Raw genomic sequence first — 20,576 nt, 5'->3', positions numbered from 1 at the left:
GGGAATTCCACAGTGCTGGGGATAAAAAGAAAAGGCTGAAGCACAGGTGGATTCCCATCTATCTCTTGAAGGTGATAGGATCACTAATCTATTCTCTGTGAGTGAACGTAGCATTCGCGACGGTGTATATGGAATAGTTAAGGTTGCAAGGTAAGATGGGGGGGGGGGGCAGACATTACTGGACATTTACCTTGCCAGTGTGTCTCTTATGTGAGTCTAGGCCTAATGGACACATTCCTGGGGGGCAGGTGGTGGTTTGTCTTAAAAAGATGCCTCCTATGCTTTAGACATAGATGGGACAATCACTGAAGAAAACAAACCTCCGCAATGGTAACACCAAGAGAAAGGCACAGCGAGGTGACAAGGTGGATGATGTTCGATGAAACTACTAGTGGACTCAAAAAAAGTTCACAGCAAGAGTTTATTGATTAAAGACTGGACTCGACATGAATCATGTTTCGGCCGCTCTGGACTGCCTCAGGAGGTCCCTGTGTATTGATGTTCAGTTGGTCCAGTGGTGTACCGCGGGGGGGGGGTGGGACCGCCCAGGGTGCACGCCACTGGGGGGTGCCGCGCGCCTGTTGGCCGAGTCCACTCGTTCCCTCCCTGCTGCTCCCTCTGCGCGGAACAGGTTACTTCCTGTTCCGGGACAGAGGGAGCAGCAGGGGGGGAAGAGCGGACTCGGCCAACAGGCGCGCGGCACCCCCCCCCCCCCCCAGCAGGTAAAAATGCCCCCGGGGGAGGGTGTAATTTCGCCGGTGGGGGGGGGGGGGGGGGTGTAATTTCGCCGGGGGAGGGGCGCTGCACCCGGGGGGGGGGGGGGGGGCGCATTGGCGATCCGCCCCGGGTGTCAGGCAGCCTAGGAACGCCACTGAGTTGGTCCCTGAAGAGAAAATCTGAAATATTTAGTAAAGCCAAAGAATGCTCTGGTGAAGAAACTTCACTGTAGCACATAAGTACAAGCAGCCACCGTACTTAGTTTCATTGACATCATCCACCTTGTCACCTTCGCTGTGCCTTTCTCTTAGACATAGATGGATCAGGACTTGGGTCTCCTGAGAATAATTGGGCTCATCGCCTCAGTGACATTCTGTACAGCAATAAATGTGCCTCCATGTGCAAAACTATATATGGACACCTTGCACATGGAGGGGATGCCCTTCTGTCCACCTCGCACAGTTTTTCTAAATGCTGGGACTTCTAATGATGTTGGTTATGCTGTGCATTTTCAAACAGGTAGAATGTTTTTTGTCACTGGGTTTAGACATTTTACTTCCATACGTTTATTTTCGGTATTTTCGAACATAGGAAAACATTTATACTCTTTTTCCATTATGCCTCCTTGATTTTAGATATTTATTTAAAACGTCAAAAGTTGAACTTAGACGCTATATCAAAAATACCCCACCATGTAACATTGTAAGTCTAAGTGCTTTGAAATACACCTCCACATAACTTTGTAAGTCTATGTGCTTTGAAAATGAGCACCATAATGTCAAACTCTGACAAGTGCAGAGTATTATTGAGATGGTAGATATACAAAAAAGCCTGAAGTTCCTCAACTTTTGTCAGGGACTCTGTAGTTCTCATGCATGATTCTCACCCTGGCCGGGTGCTGAAAAGCAAACTTGATACCCCTGGCGAATAATGGGGAACAATATGATGCCAGTACCTTGCGCAGTTCTGTACTTTAACTGAAAAATTCTGGAATAGTAGCAGTTTGGTCTCTTTGTAATCCAAGAGCATTGTTTCTTGTAAAGTTCACGCAGCTGGCTTTTATAACGTAATTTAAGAAGCACACTATAACAGGTCTTTATTTTATTTATTTTAATATTTATAGTCTACTCAATATTCTGATACAGTACACTGACAAAATGCACTCTGGGGAAGGCCCAAAGTTTGGGGAAGCCACCGTTCAATCAGCTCTACCAATGCTTTATCTTTCACACTCTGGCATGCTGATAATGTGAATATTTTTGCACTTCCTGCAGTTCTCTTGATCTTTAACCAGTCCATTAGGGCTCTTGTGCTTCCAGGGACACCAGCTTCTCCTCTTCCTTCACTGCTCAGTTCTCTTGGGCAGAGATACCACTTCTCAACTTGTTGAATACGTGCAGAATATCCTGCTATACAGTCTTAATCCTTCCATAGCCATATGCAATTTAGCAAGCTTATCATCTATCACTGGGAAAGATACTGCTAGAAATCTGTACTGTATCTTCTTGCAGAACTGCCAGAGCATCCTCAGATTGCTTGCAACACCATCTTTTTTTGTGTGCTCACAGCCCTCTCTGCTAGCTGAGTTCCCATGCCGTTTAACTGGCATAACTGGGTTAAACAAGCAGCTCAGGCCAGGGCACCACACGGTGCCTGACAGTAGATACTGCAGCTCAAGTAAGTATTGGAGGTTATTCCATCTTGTGTAGTTTAAGCAGGAACCGGGGGGGGGGGGGAGGGGAGGGGGGATTTAGGTTAAAGGAGCTGAGCCAAGCTTTGAGTCATGTGACCCTCCAGCAGGATTCATTTCTGACTGCCCTGCCTTCCTCCCCCTGAAGTTGCATTCTATCAGTTGTAGTGATGATGGGGAGAGAAGACACATGCATGGTAGGCTGCTTCTAATAGCTTTGAGAAAAAACACTGGGCGTACTCACCATGGTGGTCTCCATTGATGATGTCACCCATCCTCGCCCCTGTTTTCCACAAGGGTTTCAATAGAGATTTCTGTGCCCCTATATCTCTTTGTATCTTCTTTTCAGGATATAACCCCCAATATTCAGTGATATTTAATCGGCCAAGAATGGCTCCTGGCTGGTTAAATCGTGTTAACCGGCTAACCATTAATATTCAGCGGGCGATAGCCGTTTATCTCAAATGAATATCACAGTTAGCACATACACTACTAGCAGGCATATGAGTGATATAGCCAGTGTTTTTATTGGGGTTGAATGGACCCATGGAGACCCCCTCTAGTAGGTTGGCAAGCTAGCCACATACCAGGAGAGGCTCCCTAGAAGGCTGTCTATAATATGCTTGCGCTTATCTGACTCCTACCAATGCCCGTGGACTTATGCATTCTTTTACTAACCATTTTTACCCCCCAAATTAGTTACCACTTTAAATATTGTATAAGAAAGAGATAGGAAAGATAAATTGTAGATATATATTTATTGTCTCTTACCAAGGCAATACAAGGCAATCAATACATCAATCAGACTTCAGATCTGACCGGCAGCATCTCTGGATGGCATCTGAACTTCTCAACACACTCCAGATTTGCAGCCACTTTATACCCTCTGACTAATGCAACCCTATGCTCGCTCATTGACTTCAATGTTAAAGGTTGTTTATTCCAAACTCACTTAACCGCACCCTCTGGCACCGCCTCTATCTCAACTGAAAATTTTCCCCATCCTTGCACCTGGCATGATGTTTTTAGAAAAACAATTTTTTCTAACTCAGATGTGGAAATGAGGGGATCCATTTTGTAACTGACACCTTTGACAGTTTCCATTTTGATCTCAGCTTTTCTTGACCTAACTTTTCCCAGTTTAGATCCTTGTAGGCCTCAGTCCAGGTTAGAAAACTAGGTCATGCTTTTCCAGCAAGCTCCTAGCCATGCTAGCCATCAGATTTCTGACTTGGCCAGTGTTTTTAATGACCTTGAGCTCTGAGATTTAACTTCCCACCCTTCCGGTGGGAACTTCTGGTTGTACCATAATTCTACACCAGTTAGGGCCAATATTCAGTGGTGGAGGACAAGCCTAGTAGTTAGTGCAGTGGATGTTGATCCTGGGAACTAGTGTCACGTCACTGCAAGCGATCTGGAGTAGTGAGGCCTTGGGCTGCTGCCAGAGACCGGCAACAGCAGGAAGACCACCCAACAGGGAAGCGCAGACAACACCAACAGGTGGGACTGGAACCAAAGCTGGAGCGGACTTGGCTTGACCGGACTGGAACCACAAGCTGGAGCGGACATGGCTTGGCTGGATTGGAACCACAAGCTGGAATGGACTTTGCTTGGCTGGACTGGAACCAAAAGCTGGAGCGGACTTGGTTTGACTGGACTGGAACCAGATTGACGTACTCAGGCAAGGCAGACATGAACAGGGAAGGGCTAAAGCAAGGAGCAAGCAGGCAGGGAACTATAGCAGAAGACAGATAGATCAGGGAGACAATAAGGAACTGAAGCTAGGCAGAGCAGATACAGCAGCAAGGAACTAAAGTTAAAGACACACAGGGCTGAAACAAACAGAAGAAACTAAAGCTAAGGACACACAAAGCAGATACTAGCAGAGCTAGAGCAGCAACAAACACTCTCAGACAAAAGCACATCTGAAGACATCTGTTGCAAAGGCAAAGCCCGAAAGTTCCCAGGTGCTTAATAAGGCAATTACAGATGATGTCACCCGGTGAGGCTTGACAGCAGAACCACCGGGGCAAGTCTGGAAAGCTGGAACATCAGGACCGGAATCGAACCTAGCAGACATCTGGGAAACAGAAAAAAACAGTCCACAACAACCACAGGACCCGGTCACCCGGAGGCAAGGTGAGTGTAGACATGGAATAAAGTCCAGTCGTGACAACTAGATTCAATTCTCACTGCAGCTCCTTGTGACTCTGGGCAAGTCACTTAACCCTCCATTGCCCCAGGTATCAAATAAGTACCTGTAGGTAAACCATAGAAAGGCAGTATATCAAGTCCAATTCTCATAGTGTATTAACAGGAAGATATCACCCATGACCCCACATCCTGCCTCTTTCTAATGACTAAGTTGGTGTGAACTGGGAGTTCCTTGTCAAAGTCAACAACGGAGAAATTTTGGGGGACAGACCCCAGGACCACCGCCAAGCCCTCTGTAGTGGCCTAATTAAAGAGTGTAACCTTTTTGTCCAATGTGACCATCTGGAGAGATGGAGCAACGTCATGCCATCTATGTCACCCACCACTAGGGACTAAATTCTGGGGGAAGATAATGAGTTTCCCTGTTATGTAATTCCTGAATCCAGTGAAGGAACGCTGCAACATTGTACAACCAATTTTACAGTTTATTATCAACAGATTAGCCACTCTAGCTAATATTTTTGTGTGTAGCCCCAGTAGAGAGCTCAGTCTATATGATCCACATCGAGTACTATCCTCACCTAGTTTGTGAATAAATGGAACTGCAGCAAGTCATATTTAGAGGCTTTATTTTCAAAGCACTTAGCCTCCCAAAGTTCCATAGAAACCTATGGAACTTAGCCTCCCAAAGTGCTTTGGAAAATATGCCTCAAGTAAGTCAGTATATTAACCCACTCTAGGAAGTTTTAAAGATTTACCAAATATCATATCAATAAACATAAAGTCCTACAAAATTGGTCTATGAATCCAACTACCTACTTTTTTGCTTTATAGACACTCCCATCTCTCAGATTTTCTTCAGTTGCCCCTGTTCTAGGGTATATAATCCTGATAGAATTCAACAAATCTATTTTGAAATCCTGTTCTTTTGTTACCACTTACTTTTGCCTCAGTGTCATGATGTTATTTTAGTGTCTTGTATCTTTAGCTTATATGCCAGTTAATTTACTTGCCCTGTTGGCAAAACTCAAAATATGGTGTACCAATATCCAGTTTGTTTCAATTCTTCTGCATCCCCCCCCCCCCCTACACACACACACCTGCCTGGTATAAACTATTAATTAACCCTTTTCCAAACTGGATCTCTTTATGTAAAATATTTCTAACCCACACTTTTCACATTTCAAGGCTGGATACGATATGCATCTCCTGCAGCCTCTTCCTTTTTTTCTCATCAGTAGCTAGAGCTATAAATTGCCCTATGAGGATTGCTTTTAGGCAATACAAAATCCTGTGAGGAGAGTGGTCTCCTGTAGTTCTTGATAGGAAAATAATGGGTCAACAGAAAAGCTATCTTTTAGTAGGCTATCACTGAGGTACCAGTATTACTTTCCACTTCTAGGCATCCCTGCATTTAAATTTATTTATTTATTGCATTTGTATCCCACATTTTCCCACCTATTTGCAGGCTCAATGTGGCTTACAGTTTGGTTATGACATAATCATTCCATGATATCGGATACAATTAGTAATGTACAAAGATTAGGTGAGGGAGGAGAGAAGGAAGGTTGTTAGGCAAGATATAAGGTGGACTGTAATAATTGGAGTGAGTGGTGAGGTAGTTTTGTAAGGCTATGGGTTCTCTTTGTAGGCCTTGTTGAATAGATGTGTCTTCAGAGATTTGCGGAAGTTAGTTATTTCATCAATGAGCTTTCAGGGCTGTAGGTATTGCATTCCACAATTGCGTGCTCATGTAAGAGAAGCTGTATTATGCGTACTGGGCATAATCCAACCAGGTCACCTCATCAGTCTTTTACTCCAGGCCACGCTCCACACACAGAAATATCTATCCTTGAATAGCTTTGTGAGCCGGAGAATAAAATGTATAATTCTCTTATGTTTCAAACGTTTTTTTATTGATGACTCATTAAAACAAGAATTGTACAAACCTCCAGCAATGTACTTTACATATTCCACTAGCAATACGTTGATCGATCCCAGACATTACTTAATGTCATCAAGTTTAACAAATATACCACTGTCCCCGCTCCCTCCCTTCCCCCCACTGTCTGCTCAACATCAAGATGAGTCCATGCCCTTAATAGAATTGCTTAAGACAACCAAAAAAGCAAAATTATTCATAATTCACCGTTTAATGATGATACCCTCAACCTGTAAACACCATTTCTTCCCCCCCTCCACATCCTCCATTCCAATGCCATTCCCCCTCAAAGGAAATATGTACAACAGGGTCTGCAGCACTTCCTGTCGGGTAGCCTCTCGACAATATCCAATAGCATTACCTCTGTCAGTACAATAAACTTCATGATGCCCATAACCACCAGGCAAAGCGCCTAAACGACTCTTCAGGAGTGATATAGTAAAGACAAATCAATCAAATTGCCCCTGTTACCAATGACTATACTTATCCATCCCCCCACCCACCCCCCCCCACCCTTGTCCCATCCCACCCGAAAACGTAAGTGTGGATCAGCAGTTTAAGATGTAACTTTCTCCCCTTGTGGGGTAGGGTACTCCAAAGTGGTTTCCCATCTGGCCCAAAACCGTGCCCCAGGTACACTGTCCCATTACTTAACTCCACATCTATCCACCCTCATCTGATTTACATCTGAGTTCTCCAAACTTGCAAAGAGGGGGCCCGAAGGAGAGAGCCAGGATTTGAAGATGGTGTTAATCCAAAAAATACCACTATGCTAATAAATCCCTTTAAACCAGCCGGAGGATCCGAGGTGAATGAGTAACTCTGAAAAAGGAGTAGCGGGTCCCATACTATTGAGCAAGTCCATATGGATTGCACCGCCTTTAAGATTCCCCTCCAAAATCGGCTCGCTGAGGGGCATGACCAAAACATATGCCCCAGAGAGGCCATCTCGCTACCACTTTCAAACATACCCCAGTCCCTCCAATCTTTGCCAGCATTACCTCTTAGGAGATATTATATAATCGCAGCAGGAACCGATACAGCTTTTGTCGTTGAAATATCGAAAGCCTCTGTGAATACAGAGTCTTTATAAATGCTTGACCACAACTCCGGGGAGACCTTGCAACCTAAGTCATTCGCCCAACTTTTGGCCAACCGATCATAATCTATCTCAGCCGTCGTATCCTTCAGCTGCTGCTGATGGAATTTCAATGGCACTGATTGCTGTGAGCCAAAAGAATATCCTCTGTTATAATATTAGAACATCTTCCGTTAGATCTGTGCAAAGCAGAGATAAAATATAATGCTGTAATTGGAGGTAGGCAAAATATTGTCCAGGATGAATTCCATATTGTACTTGCAGGCCTAATACGACCTTCGCGTGTATAAGCTTGTATTTTAGTCCTTAAACCGCTGGGGAAGTGTAGGTTAAGAAATTTTCGGGATGATCTTTTGGCATTTCTGGGAGGCAGGTCCACGAGGTTTAGCATGTAGGCGGGGGCGTTCTCCGGGGATGATTTTGTGTACGATCGTACAGATCTTCATTGACACCTGGCAAGGTAATAATACCCTTTTTTTGCCCTGGCCCCAAATACACTAGTCCCCCAACCTGGCGGAAAGGCGGGATTTTGACAGAGAGCAATGGAGTGATCCTAGCAGATAGGTGATGTCTCTACACATCCAACGCCAGTGGCTCTTAGCGAGGCCAGTAAGGGTGGCATCGGAGAGCGTCCTGCGGAAGCTGTACTCCAGAGGGAATTAACTGACTAAAATGAACTTCTGGAAAGAGGGGTGGTCTCTAGCCCTGTTAAAGAGAATTCTGATGTCCTCTAAACCAGTCATTAATGTGACACATCGAAGAAGAGCAATCGTTAAGTGCCTTATGCTTAACAAACCATCCCTCCACTCTCTCTCGGTGGCAGTTCAAGATATCCGAGATAGTCTAGGTCACCTGCCTCTCCAAAGAAATGCTGTTGTGCCGTCCCAAGGCCTTCTCAATCTTTCTTAGCAAATATAATGGCAGCTGTTGAAACACGTAAAGCCACTTGAGGCACCCAAAATCACTTCGGTTAGTGGAAAAATAATGGAACGCGATGCTGAAGGAAAGGATAGTGAATTTCCTAGTGAAGCAAATAAGTTGCAAGATCCGAGACAACATGGTTTTACCAAAGGGAAATCATGCCAAACGAATCTGCATTGAGTTCTTTGATTGGGTGACAGGAGAGTTGAATCAGGGACGAGCTATGGACGTAATCTACTTAGATTTCAGCAAAGCTTTTGACACGGTTCCTCACAGGAGGCTCTTAAATAAACTGGAATGGGCTGAAGAAGGGACCTGAAGTGGTGAACTGGATAGGAACTGGTTGACGGACAGACGCCAGAGGGTCGTGGTGAATGGAATTCGCTCGGAGGAGGGAAGGTGAGTAGTGGAGTGCCTCAGGGATCGGTGCTGGGGCCCATTCTGTTCAATATATTTGTGAGTGACATTGCCGAAGGGTTAGAAGGTAAAGTTTGCCTATTTGCGGATGATACTAAGATCTGTAACAGAGTGGGACACCCGGGAGGGAGTGGAAAACATGAAAAAGGATTTGAGGAAGCTAGAAGAATGGTCTAAGGTTGGCAATTAAAAATTCAATGCGAAGAAAATGCAAAGTGATGCACTTAGGGAATAGAAATCCACGGGAGACGTATGTGTTAGGCGGGAGAGTCTGATAGGTACGGGCAGAGAGAGGGATCTTGGGGGGATAGTATTCTGAGGATTTGAAGGCAACGAAACAATGTGACAAGGCGGTGGCCATAGCTAGAAGGTGGTTAGGCTGTATAGAGAGAGGTGTGACACCAGCAGAAGAAAGGGGGTGTTGATGCCCCTGTATAGTCTTTGGTGAGGCCCCACCTGGAGTATTGTGTTCAGTTTTGGAGGCCGTATCTTGTTAGGATGTAAAAAGAATTGAAGCGGTGTCAAAGAAAAGCTACGAAAATGGTATGGGATTTGCGTTCAAGACGTATGAGGAGAGACTTGCTGAACTAAACATGTATACTCTGGAGGAAAGGAGAAACAGGGGTGATATGATACAGACGTTCAAATATTTGAAAGTATTAATCCGCAAACGAACCTTTTTCCGGAGATGGGAAGACGGTAGAACGAGAGGACATGAAATGAGATTGAAGGGGGGCAGACTCAAGAAAAATGTCAGGAAGTATTTTTTCACGGAGAGAGTAGTGGATGCTTGGAATGCCCTCCCGCGGGGAGGTGGTGGAAATGAAAACGGTAAACGGAATCAAACATGCGTGGGATAAGCATAAAGGAATCCGTGCCAAAGAAATGGATCCTCATGAGCTTAGTCAAGATCGGGAGGCGGGGCTGGTGGTAGGGAGGCGGGGATAGTGCTGGGAAGACTTATACGGTTTGTGCCAGAACCGGTGGTGGAAGCGGGATTGGTTGGTTGGGAGGGCGTGATAGTTGCTTGGCAGACTTGTACGGTCCTGTGCCAGAGCCGGTGGTTGGGAGGTGGGGCTGGTTGTTGGGAGGCGAGGATAGAGCTGGGCAGACTTATACGGTTCTGTGCCCTGAAGAGCACAGGTACAAATCAAAGTAGGGTACAAAAAGTAGCACATATGAGTTATCTTGTTGGGCAGACTGGATGGACCGTGCAGGTCTTTTTCTGCCGTCATCTACTATGTTACTATGTTGAACAGCACGATCCAACCTCACACTCGAAACCCACGTGAAGAACACTACGAAAAAGATGTTCCACTCCATGTGAAACTCAAAAGAGTAAAACCTTTCTTCTCGAGATCCATCTTTCGTACAATCAGTGGTACTAAGTCATCTGGATTACTGCAACACACTGTATGCTGGCTGCAAGGAACAGACCATCAAGAAACTCCAAACAGCCCAAAATATCGCTGCCAGACTCATATTTGGAAAACCAAAATATGAACGTGCAAAACCCTTAAGAGGAAACTCCACTGGCTCCCACTTAAGGAACGGACCACGTTTAAGATCTGCACGATCGTACACAAAATCATCCACGGAGACGCCCCGACCTACATGCTAAACCTCATGGACCTGCCTCCCAGAAATGCCAAAAGATCATCCTGAAAATTTCTTAACCTACACTTCCCCAGCTGTAAAGGACTAAAATACAAGCTTATACACGCGACCTCCTTCTCCTACATGAGTACGCAGTTATGGAACGCACTACCAGCTGATCTGAAAACAATCGACGAAATATCCAACTTTCGTAAATCCCTGAAGACGATCTCTTCAATAAAGCCTTCAAAGAGGACCCATAGCTTAACTATACCACCTCACCAATCCACCCCAATCCGAAAGTTATCTTTCTATATCTACTTTCTTAGGACTTCTTTCCATCCTTAATCTCTTTGCATCACCAATTGTATCTGACACCCTGGGATGGCAAATGCCCATAACAGACCTCTGTAAGCCACATTGAGCCTGCAAATAGGTGGGAAAATGTGGGATACAAATGCAATAAATAAATAAATAAATAAGGGATAGTGGTAAATCTCACCATAACATAAATTTCCGTATCATGATCTCAAATAAGGGTCCCCACATTAGTTGCGTATAATGAAGATAAGTCTCTTGGAATGTGCACCCCCAAATACTTCAAGGATCCCTTAGCCCATCGAATGGAACTGCCCTCTCCAAGACTGTTCTAAGTCATCATCCAAGGTCAGAGCACAAGATTTTTGTAAATTCAAGGAGAACCCTGATACCATTCCATACTTTTCGATAACCTCTAGAGCTTTGCTCAGGATTCCTGCGGCTTGGACAATAAAAGTATGATGTCCGCATAAGCCAAGGCTACCCTCACTTCAGTCCCTACCCTAACTCCTGTAACCTCTGAGGAGTTATTCAATAGCCGGATCAGGGGTTCTATGGAAGTATCGAAAAGAAAAGAAGATAAGGACATCCTTGTCGCGTCCCCCTCTGCGCCACAAATTTACCAATCTACACCCATTGACCAGCAATTGTGCCTCCATCCCCGAGTAAAGCACCCTGGTAGCTCTCAAAACCCCTCGGGCAGACCACCCACTCAAGTACCCGAAAGAGATAGCCCCAATTCACCTGGTCAAACGCCTTGGCCGCGTCCAGACTTACCAACATAATAGGGGCTCCCGTTCCACTACTCTGAGGAGAATTCTCTTAACATCCAGACAGAAGTTGCTAGGGATAAACCCACCTGATCTGGACTGATGAGTTCCGCCATGTGCGGTGATAACCTATGATTTAAAATCTTGGCCAGGATTTTAATGTCTACATTTATTAGAGAGATCGTTCGGTACGACTCAGGCTCCTCTACAGGCTTGCCAGGTTTGAGCAGGAGAGATAGTAAAGCATTATTCTCTTGTCCGGAACTTGCCTTCCTGGGTAACCGATTTATAATATTCAAACAAATCTCCCCCCCCCCCCCCCCCCCAGTGAGCAATGCATAGTCTTATAAAACTTACCCGAGAATCCGTCAGCGCCTGGTCAGCCCTTTAATCACAAGTTGCAGCTCTTTATACTGTAATGGTACCCCGAGCATCTCTATCTCTGACTCTTCCAACTTAGGCATCCCAGCTCAGGCGAGAAATTCATCTATGTCTATCCAGGATGGGGCCTCTTGCACACTATATAAGATTGGAAATGGTCGTGCAGAATTTGCCTTCTCCGAGGACAAGCAGGCTGATATTCTCACGTGTGGGTGACGTCACGTCGGCCCCCGGAGGATTTCTAGCAAAATCTGTAGAAGTCTTCTGGAGCGTTCTACCGCGCATGGCGATCGCAGTGCGCATGCGCTCACACAATTTCCCGCCCGTCGCGCGGTCCCGCTCCTCAGTTTCTCTTTTCCGCGTTGAGGAGACACGGAGTTCTGTTCAGTGCTTCGCGTTTTCCTTGGCCTCCGGAGTGAAGTTCTTCTTTTCTTCGTCGAAGAGTGCTTTAATTTGCCTTTTCGTCTTCTAAAGAAAAATCTTTCTTTTATTTCTAGTGTTTTCACCCCTTTTTAATAAGTTTCCTTTGATTTTTTCGTGCTACCGCTGTTATGCCACTCGTCGGGATTTTTTTCTTTTTCTGTGTCCCTTTCTAACAGAATCGCGTCTTTTGATTTTGCAGAGGCTATTTTCCCCACCATGTCATCGAAGATGCCCAGCGGCTTCAAGCCTTGCGCCCGCTGCAACCGGACCACATCTGGCAATGATCCGCACATCCTGGTGCCTTCAGTGCCTTGGGCCCAACCATCATCCGAGAGCTGTAAGTTGTGTCAAGATGAAAAAACGCACCCAGCTCTCCAGAGAGGCCAGAAAGAAAAGCGTTTTTGGGTCCGGGTACCTCGGTGTCGACGTTGAGGGGTGGCGTTGGCATCGGGAGACCAGGTACAGGCTGCCAAAAGACCGATGCACGCTGGGAGCAGTGATGCATCGAGTGGGTCTTCCACACCCGCCTTGGCGCCTCCTGCTTTGCAGGCCCCCGGGACCGACCTGTATCGGACCCGGCCCTGAGGAGGAGTGTGGATTCCACGTCCTCCTCACCGGTACCGAGGAGTCTCAATGACAGGGCATCGGGCGAAGGCCAGAAAGCACCGCATCGTTCTCCTTCTCGACATGGTACCGGGAGCTCCGGGTCGTCAAAGCATTCGGCACCCGTGAAGCATCGATGCCGAGAGGATCGCTCTCCCTCTGTGATGGAGGTGTCTGCGCGATGGTTGTCTGGCAGTCCGGTACCGGCTCCCTGACCCTACAGGTTCTGCCTCCGAAGTCCACACCGGCACCGCAGCCTTCCTCAACAGCTCTCTTGATGAGCGCATACATAAGTACATAAGTAGTGCCATACTGGGAAAGACCAAAGGTCCATCTAGCCCAGCATCCTGTCACCGACAGTGGCCAATCCAGGTCAAGGGCACCTGGCACGCTCCCCAAACGTAAAAACATTCCAACAAGTTATACCTAAAAATGCGGATTTTTCCAAGTCCATTTAATAGCGGTCTATGGACTTGTCCTTTAGGAATCTATCTAACCCCTTTTTAAACTCCGTCAAGCTAACCGCCCGTACCACGTTCTCCGGCAACGAATTCCAGAGTCTAATTACACGTTGGGTGAAGAAAAATTTTCTCCGATTCGTTTTAAATTTACCACACTGTAGCTTCAACTCATGCCCTCTAGTCCTAGTATTTTTGGATAGCAGTGAACAGTCGCTTCACATCCACCCGATCCATTCCACTCATTATTTTATACACTTCTATCATATCTCCCCTCAGCCGTCTCTTCTCCAAGCTGAAAAGCCCTAGCCTTCTCAGCCTCTCTTCATAGGAAAGTCGTCCCATCCCCACTATCATTTTCGTCGCCCTTCGCTGTACCTTTTCCAATTCTACTATATCTTTTTGAGATACGGAGACCAGTACTGAACACAATACTCCAGGTGCGGTCGCACCATGGAGCGATACAACGGCATTATAACATCCGCACACCTGGACTCCATACCCTTCCTAATAACACCCAACATTCTATTCGCTTTCCTAGCCGCAGCAGCACACTGAGCAGAAGGTTTCAGCGTATCATCGACGACGACACCAGATCCCTTTCTTGATCCGTAACTCCTAACAGCATCAAGGCTTTGTTTCCCAATTTTATGGAAGCAGTGCTGCACCAATTGCGTCCGGCACCGGAGGTCCGGTACCGTTGTTGCCGGAGGCTCCTGCAGCGCCTAGCCTTTTGCCTGTGGTGAGGTTCTCCTTCTCCGGCACCCGCTTGTGGTACCGGAGTCAGCAACCACCCGGGTCGCCTCTCCATTGTCGTCGGTGGAGGAAGCTTCACCGGAGTCTTTGAGGGAGTCGACTTCTCGACACCGTCATCGAAGTCGTCGTACTTCCACGTCGAGACAGGCTCGGATTCCGGGGTGCTCTTTCTGAGCTTTTGGCCCCATCTGATTATGGCTCATCTGATGATGATGAACAGGCCTGGATTTTTCTCTGCCGAGGATTCTCTAGGTCTTCCATCTGATTCAACTCCGTCACCTCAGAGGCAGCTCTCCCCTCCGGAAAGTTTGTCTTTCTCCTCTTTTGTGCAGGAAATGTCTGAGGCCATTCCCTTCCCTGTGGAGACTGTGCATGAGCCCAGGGCTAAGATGCTCGAGGTCCTGGATTATCCATCTCCACCTAAGTCTTCCACCACAGTTCCTTTTCATGATACACTCAAGGAAGTGCTGATGAGGAATTGGGGGAAGCCTCTTTCATGTCCAACTATTCCGAAAAAGGCTGAGTCCCAGTACCGGATCCACGGGGAACCCAGTTTCCTCCGGCCTCAGTTGCCTCATGATTCTGCGGTGGTGGATTCCGCTCTCAGAAGGGCCAAAAGTTCTAGGAACTTTGCCTCGGCACCCCTGGGGCGAGAACACAGGACTTTGGACTCTTTTGGGAGGAAGGCGTATCAAGCTGGCATGCTCGCGTCCAAAATCCAATCATACCAGCTCTACACGAGCATTCATTTGCGGAACTCAGTGAGGCAGCTTGAGAGCTTAGTTGATACGCTCCCACCAGAGCAGGCTGAGCCTTTTCGCCAAGTGGTCAGGCAGCAGAAGGCGTGTCGCAAGTTCCTGTCCAGGGGTATTTACGATACTTGTGATGTGACATCCAGGTTCTCTGCTATGGGTATAGTGATGCGCAGACTCTCATGGCTGCATGCCTCTAACCTGGAGGAACGAACTCAGCAGAAGATTGCGGATATCCCTTGCCGGGGGTATCATCTTTTTGGTGAGAAAGTTGAAGAGTTGATTGATCATCTCTATCAGCGTGACAACGCTATGGACTCTCTCTCCCGCCGGACGCCTTCTGCATCTACTTCCTCATCTAGGAAGTTTTTTAGAGGGAAGGCAGGTGCTCCCTACGCCTTTAGGGGCCGTAGGTACACCCCTACTTCCCGACAGCCAGTTCAGGCTCAGCCCCAGCGCGCTTGTTCTCGTCAGCAGTGTGCGCCAAATCAAGCCCCTGCAGCTCCCCAGCAAAAACCAGGGACGGGTTTTTGACTGGCTCCAGTTGAGCATAGCCGCTATCAAAGTGTCCGTGCCGGACAATCTGCCGGTCGGAGGGAGGTTAAAAGTTTTTCACCAAAGGTGGCCTCTCAATACCTCCGACCGGTGGGTTCTTCAAATAGTCCGGTTAGGATACACCCTCAATCTGGAATCCGATCCTCCAAATTGCCCACCGAGAGCTCAATCTTTCAGCTCTCACCACAGGCAAGTACTTGCAGAGGAACTCTCCGCCCTTCTCAGCCCCATGCGGTCGAGCCCGTTCCCCCAGGGCAGGAAGGGCTGGGATTCTATTCCAGGTACTTCCTTGTGCAAAAGAAAACAGGGGGATGCGTCCCATCCTAGACCTAAGGGGCCTGAACAAATATCTGGTCCGAGAAAAGTTACAGGATGATTTCCCTGGGCACCCTTATTCCCATGATTCAGGAAAAATGATTGGCTATGCTCTCTGGACTTAAAGGATGCTTATACTCACATCTCGATACTTCCAGCTCACAGGAAGTATCTGCAGTTTCGGCTGGGATCGCAGCACTTTCAGTACTGTGGTTGCCCTTTGGCTTGGCGTCTGCGCCAGGGTATTTACCAAGTGCCTGGCAGTTGTTGCAGCGTCACTTACGTAGACTGGGAGTGCATGTGTTCCCTTATCTCGACGATTGGCTGGTGAAGAGCACCTCCCAGGCAGGAGCGTTGCAGTCCATGTGGATGACTATTCAAGTGCTGGAGCTACTAGGGTTTGTCATCAATTACCCAAAGTCCATCTAATCCCAGTTCAAAAATTGGAATTCATAGGGGCTCTGTTGTGCACAAAGACAGCTTGTGCCTATCTTCCCGGACAAGAGCGGACAACCTTCTGTCTCTGGTCTCCAGGGTTCAGGCGTCTCAGCAGATCACGGTCTCAGCAGATGTTACTTCTGGGGCACATGGCTTTCCACAGTTCATGTAACTCCCATGGCATGTCTACACATGAGATCAGCTCAGTGGACCCTAGCTTCCCCATGGTTTCAAGCTACAGGGATCTAGAGGATGTTGATCCAACTGTCCACCCGACTTTCGGATTCCCTTCAGTGGTAGACAATTCAATCCAATCTGATTTTTGGCGCCCATTTCCAAATCCCTCATGCCACAAAAAGTGCTGACGACGGATTGCATACCCTCCTAGGGTGGGGAGCGCATGTAGATGGGCTTCTTACGCAAGGAGCTTGGTCCCTTCAGGAAAAGCGTCTTCAGATCACCTCCTGGAGTTGCAAGCGATCTGGAACGCCCTAAAGGCTTTCAGAGATCGGCTGTCCAATCAATTATTAAAATTCAGACAGACAACCAGGTTGCCATGTACTACGTCAACAAGCAGGGGGCACCGCGATCTCGCCCTCTGTGTCAGGAAGCCGTCCAGATGTGGCTGTGGGCTTGCCAATATGGCATGTTTCTCCCAAGCCATTTATCTACCAGGATGTAAACAACTGTCTGGCCGACAGACTGAGCAGGATAATGCAACCTCACGAGTGGTCGTTGAACATGACTATAGCCCGAAAGATCTTCTGAGAGTGGGGCACCCCCTCGGTGGATCTTTTTGCCAATCAATTCATCACAAGGTCCTTCAGTTCTGTTCCAGACTACAGGCCCATGGCAGGCTAGCGTCAGATGCCTTCCTTCTTCATTGGGGAACAGGCCTCTGTACGCGTATCCTCCCATACCTCTGGTGGGGAAGACTTTGCTGAAACTCATAACGAGACCGAGGGTCCATGATTCTGATAGCGCCGTTTTGGCCTCGTCAGATGCTGGTTCCCTCTTCTTCTGGAGTTATCTTCCGAAGAACCGTGGAGATTGGAGTGTTTTCAACCCTCATTACTCAGAACGAGGGGGGCACTTCTACATCCCAGCCTCCAGTCTCTGGCTCTCACGGCCTGGATGTTGAGAGCTTAGAATTCGCCTCATTGGGTCTTTCTGAGGGTGTCTCCCGAGTTTTGCTTGCTTACAGGAAAGATTCCACAAAAATGGTGTTACTCCTTTAAATGGAAGAGGTTTGCCGTCTGGTGTGACAGCAGGGCCTGATCCTTTTTCTTGTCCTACACTGACCCTGCTTGAATACCTTCTACACTTATCAGAGTCTGGTCTCAAGACCAACTCAGTAAGAGTTCACCTTAGTGCGATTAGTGCTATCATCAACATGTACAAGTCAGCCTATCTCTGGACAGCCTTTAGGTTGTTCGATTCATGAGGCTTGCTTTTGTCAAAGCCCCCTATCAGCCTCCTCCAGTGTCATGGGATCTCAATGTCGTTCTCACCCAGCGGATGAAACCCCCTTTCGAGCCACTGAATTCCTTCCATCTGAAATACTTGACCTGGAAGGTCATTTTCTGGTGCTGTTACTTCAGCTCCTAGGGTCAGTGAGCTTCAGGCTCTAGTGGTTCATGCTCCTTATCTTAAATTTCATCATAACAGAGTAGTCCTCCGCACGCATCCTAAGTTCCTGCCGAAGGTGGTGTCGGAGTTCCATCTGAAGCAGTCAATGTTCTTTCCCCATCCTCATACCCGTCCTGGCGAAAGCAAGCTGCACACTTTGGACTGCAAAAAGAGCATTGGCCTTTTACGTGGCGCGGACAAGCTCCCACAGACAGTCCGCCCAGTTGTTTATTTCTTTTAATCCCAACAAGAGGGGAGTTGCTGTCGGGAAAACGCACCATATCTAATTGGCTAGCAGATTGCATTTCCTTCACTTACACCCAAGCTGGGCTGACTTAGAGGGCCAGGTCACGGCTCATAACGTTAGAGCCATGGCTGCGTCAGCGGCTCATCTCAGGTCAGCCACTATTGAAGGGATCTGCAAGGCTGCGACGTGGTCATCAGTTAATACATTCACATCTCATTACTGCCTTCAGCAGGCCAGTCGACGTGACAGTCGGTTTGGGGCAGTCGGTGCTGCAGAATCTGTTTGTGGTTTAGAATCCAACTCCAACTCTCCCTAGGCCCATTTTTATTCTGTTCCAGGCTGCACTCTCAGTTAGAGTTTCTTGTTTTCAAGTCAATCTTTGTTATGCCCCTCGCCGTTGCGAGGTCCAATTGACCAATCGTTGTTGTTTTGAGTGAGCCTGGGGGCTAGGGATACCCCACATGTGAGAATATCAGCCTGCTTGTCCTCGGAGAAGCGAAGTTTCTTACCTGAAGCAGGTATTCTCCGAGGACAGCAGCCTGGATATTCTTACAGTCCCTCCCACCTCCCCTTTGGAGTGGTTTTCCCTTTTCAACTTTTTGGATTTAACTGAGGAGGCGGGACAGCGCGACGGGCGGGAAATTGTGTGCGTGCATGCGCAGTGCGATCGCCACGCGCGGTAGAACGCTCCAGAAGAAGACTTCTATAGATTTTGCTAGAAATCCTCCGGGGGCCGACGTGACGTCACCCACAAGTGAGAATATCCAGCCGGTTGTCCTCGGAGAATACTTGCTTCAGGTAAGAAACTTCGCTTTATTGCTTTTGGCCTATTTGTTACCTTCCCCTGCTTGTTCCGTAATGCTGTGATTGAGCGGTACCCCTCCTTAACTGCCACCAATCTGGCCAAGAGTCCCCTGTTCGATTCCCAAATCGATGAAAACCGGTATTTCTGGTACATCATCTGCCACTGAGTCTGCTCATGCAGCAGGGAATTTATTGTCACTTGCAGAGATGCATACATCTCTCTATTAGTCTTGGTGGGGGAGTTCAGAAATACTCTCTTGGCCCTACACATTTGCTGCTGTAGATTCAAGATGTGGCTGCTACCCTTTTTCACCTTGCAGCTACGTAAGAAATGATCTCCCCTCGCAGCACCGCCTTGCAGTGCACCAAAAGAGTTGAGGGTCAGCACAATGCTGAGCATTATGACTCTTGTAATTCTCCCATTTATCCCACATAAATTTTGAAAGTCTGGGTCCTTCACCAAATAACTTGGAAACCTCCATCTCCTCCGCTCTACTAGTGATCCACCTGGGGCCTCCACTTCAACCCAAACTGGGGCATGGTCTGACACCACTACTTGCTCCACCTGTGCTCCCGTAACCCAGGGAAACAGAGAGGTCGTCACCAATATATAAACTAGCCTAGCCCAGGTCTCATGTGCTCAGGATCTGTGCGTGAAATCCTTCTCACTTGGGTACAATAGCCTCCATGAATCTACCAGCTCTAAAGAAACCATAAAGGGCTTAGTGCCCCTTTATCCGATTCCAGACCACCTGAGGATCCACTACTCCTAGCCCCGGTACAGTCCACCTCTGGATCCATAATAGTGTTCATGTCCCCCACAATAATGATGTCTTCTTTTTGGTAGGGAATCATAATCTTTAAGAGCTCGGGGAAGAAATTTGTTTTCAAAAGGCGTCGGGGCATATACATTTAACAAATATACTTCACGCCCCTGCAGCCATACTTTAAGCAGTATGAACCGACCCTTCACATCTCACAGGATGACCTCAGAAGACTGGGCTAATCTTTTGTGGAATAATACTGCCACTCCACCCCTTCGAGCCCCTGATGATGCATAATGAATCTGACCTACCCATGTCCGTTTCAATTTACTATGCTCCATATCTGATAATTTTGTTTCCTGTAGGCATACTGTGTCCGCTTGCATGCATCCCATGTGGGACAAGATCTTTTGTTGCTTAATTGGGGAGGTGATTCCTCCCACGTTCCAGGAAACTAGTTTACAGCTAGCTAGCCTCCCAATACCCTTCACGTCCAAATTACCCTGACCGTTCCAGCCCCAGGAGCCCAGCCCTACCCCCGAGGCATCAACAGCATGTTCCCCACTCCACAAATGCAATCCACTCAGCTTGCCGATCCACACTACATCAACATACCACACAAATGTTCCCTCTCCTTCCCGCATCCCCCCTCCCTCCACATCTCCCCCCTCCCCACCCCATGCCCCTCCGCCCCCCTCCCCACCCCTCCCCCTTGACCCCAGAATTCTCAATGGGACTACTCCCATCTAGGCAGAGTCACCACGTGCTGAGATCCCCGCTCTCCCCCCGGACCCCCCACCCCCCTGTATTATCATTATACATTTTTA

General features: G+C 47.6%; 1 protein-coding gene across 1 annotated transcript in view; it reads left to right on the top strand.

Annotated features, from left to right (window-relative positions):
* TSNAXIP1 (translin associated factor X interacting protein 1) overlaps window positions 1-20,576 on the top strand; it is a 1,164,230-nt gene that overhangs the window by 299,942 nt on the left and 843,712 nt on the right. The window lies entirely within an intron of this gene.

Source organism: Microcaecilia unicolor, chromosome 5 (assembly GCF_901765095.1).
Source record: "Microcaecilia unicolor chromosome 5, aMicUni1.1, whole genome shotgun sequence".
NCBI lineage: Eukaryota > Metazoa > Chordata > Amphibia > Gymnophiona > Siphonopidae > Microcaecilia > Microcaecilia unicolor.
Note: the sequence above shows the minus strand (reverse complement) of the source record. Positions and strands in the feature narration are given on the sequence as shown.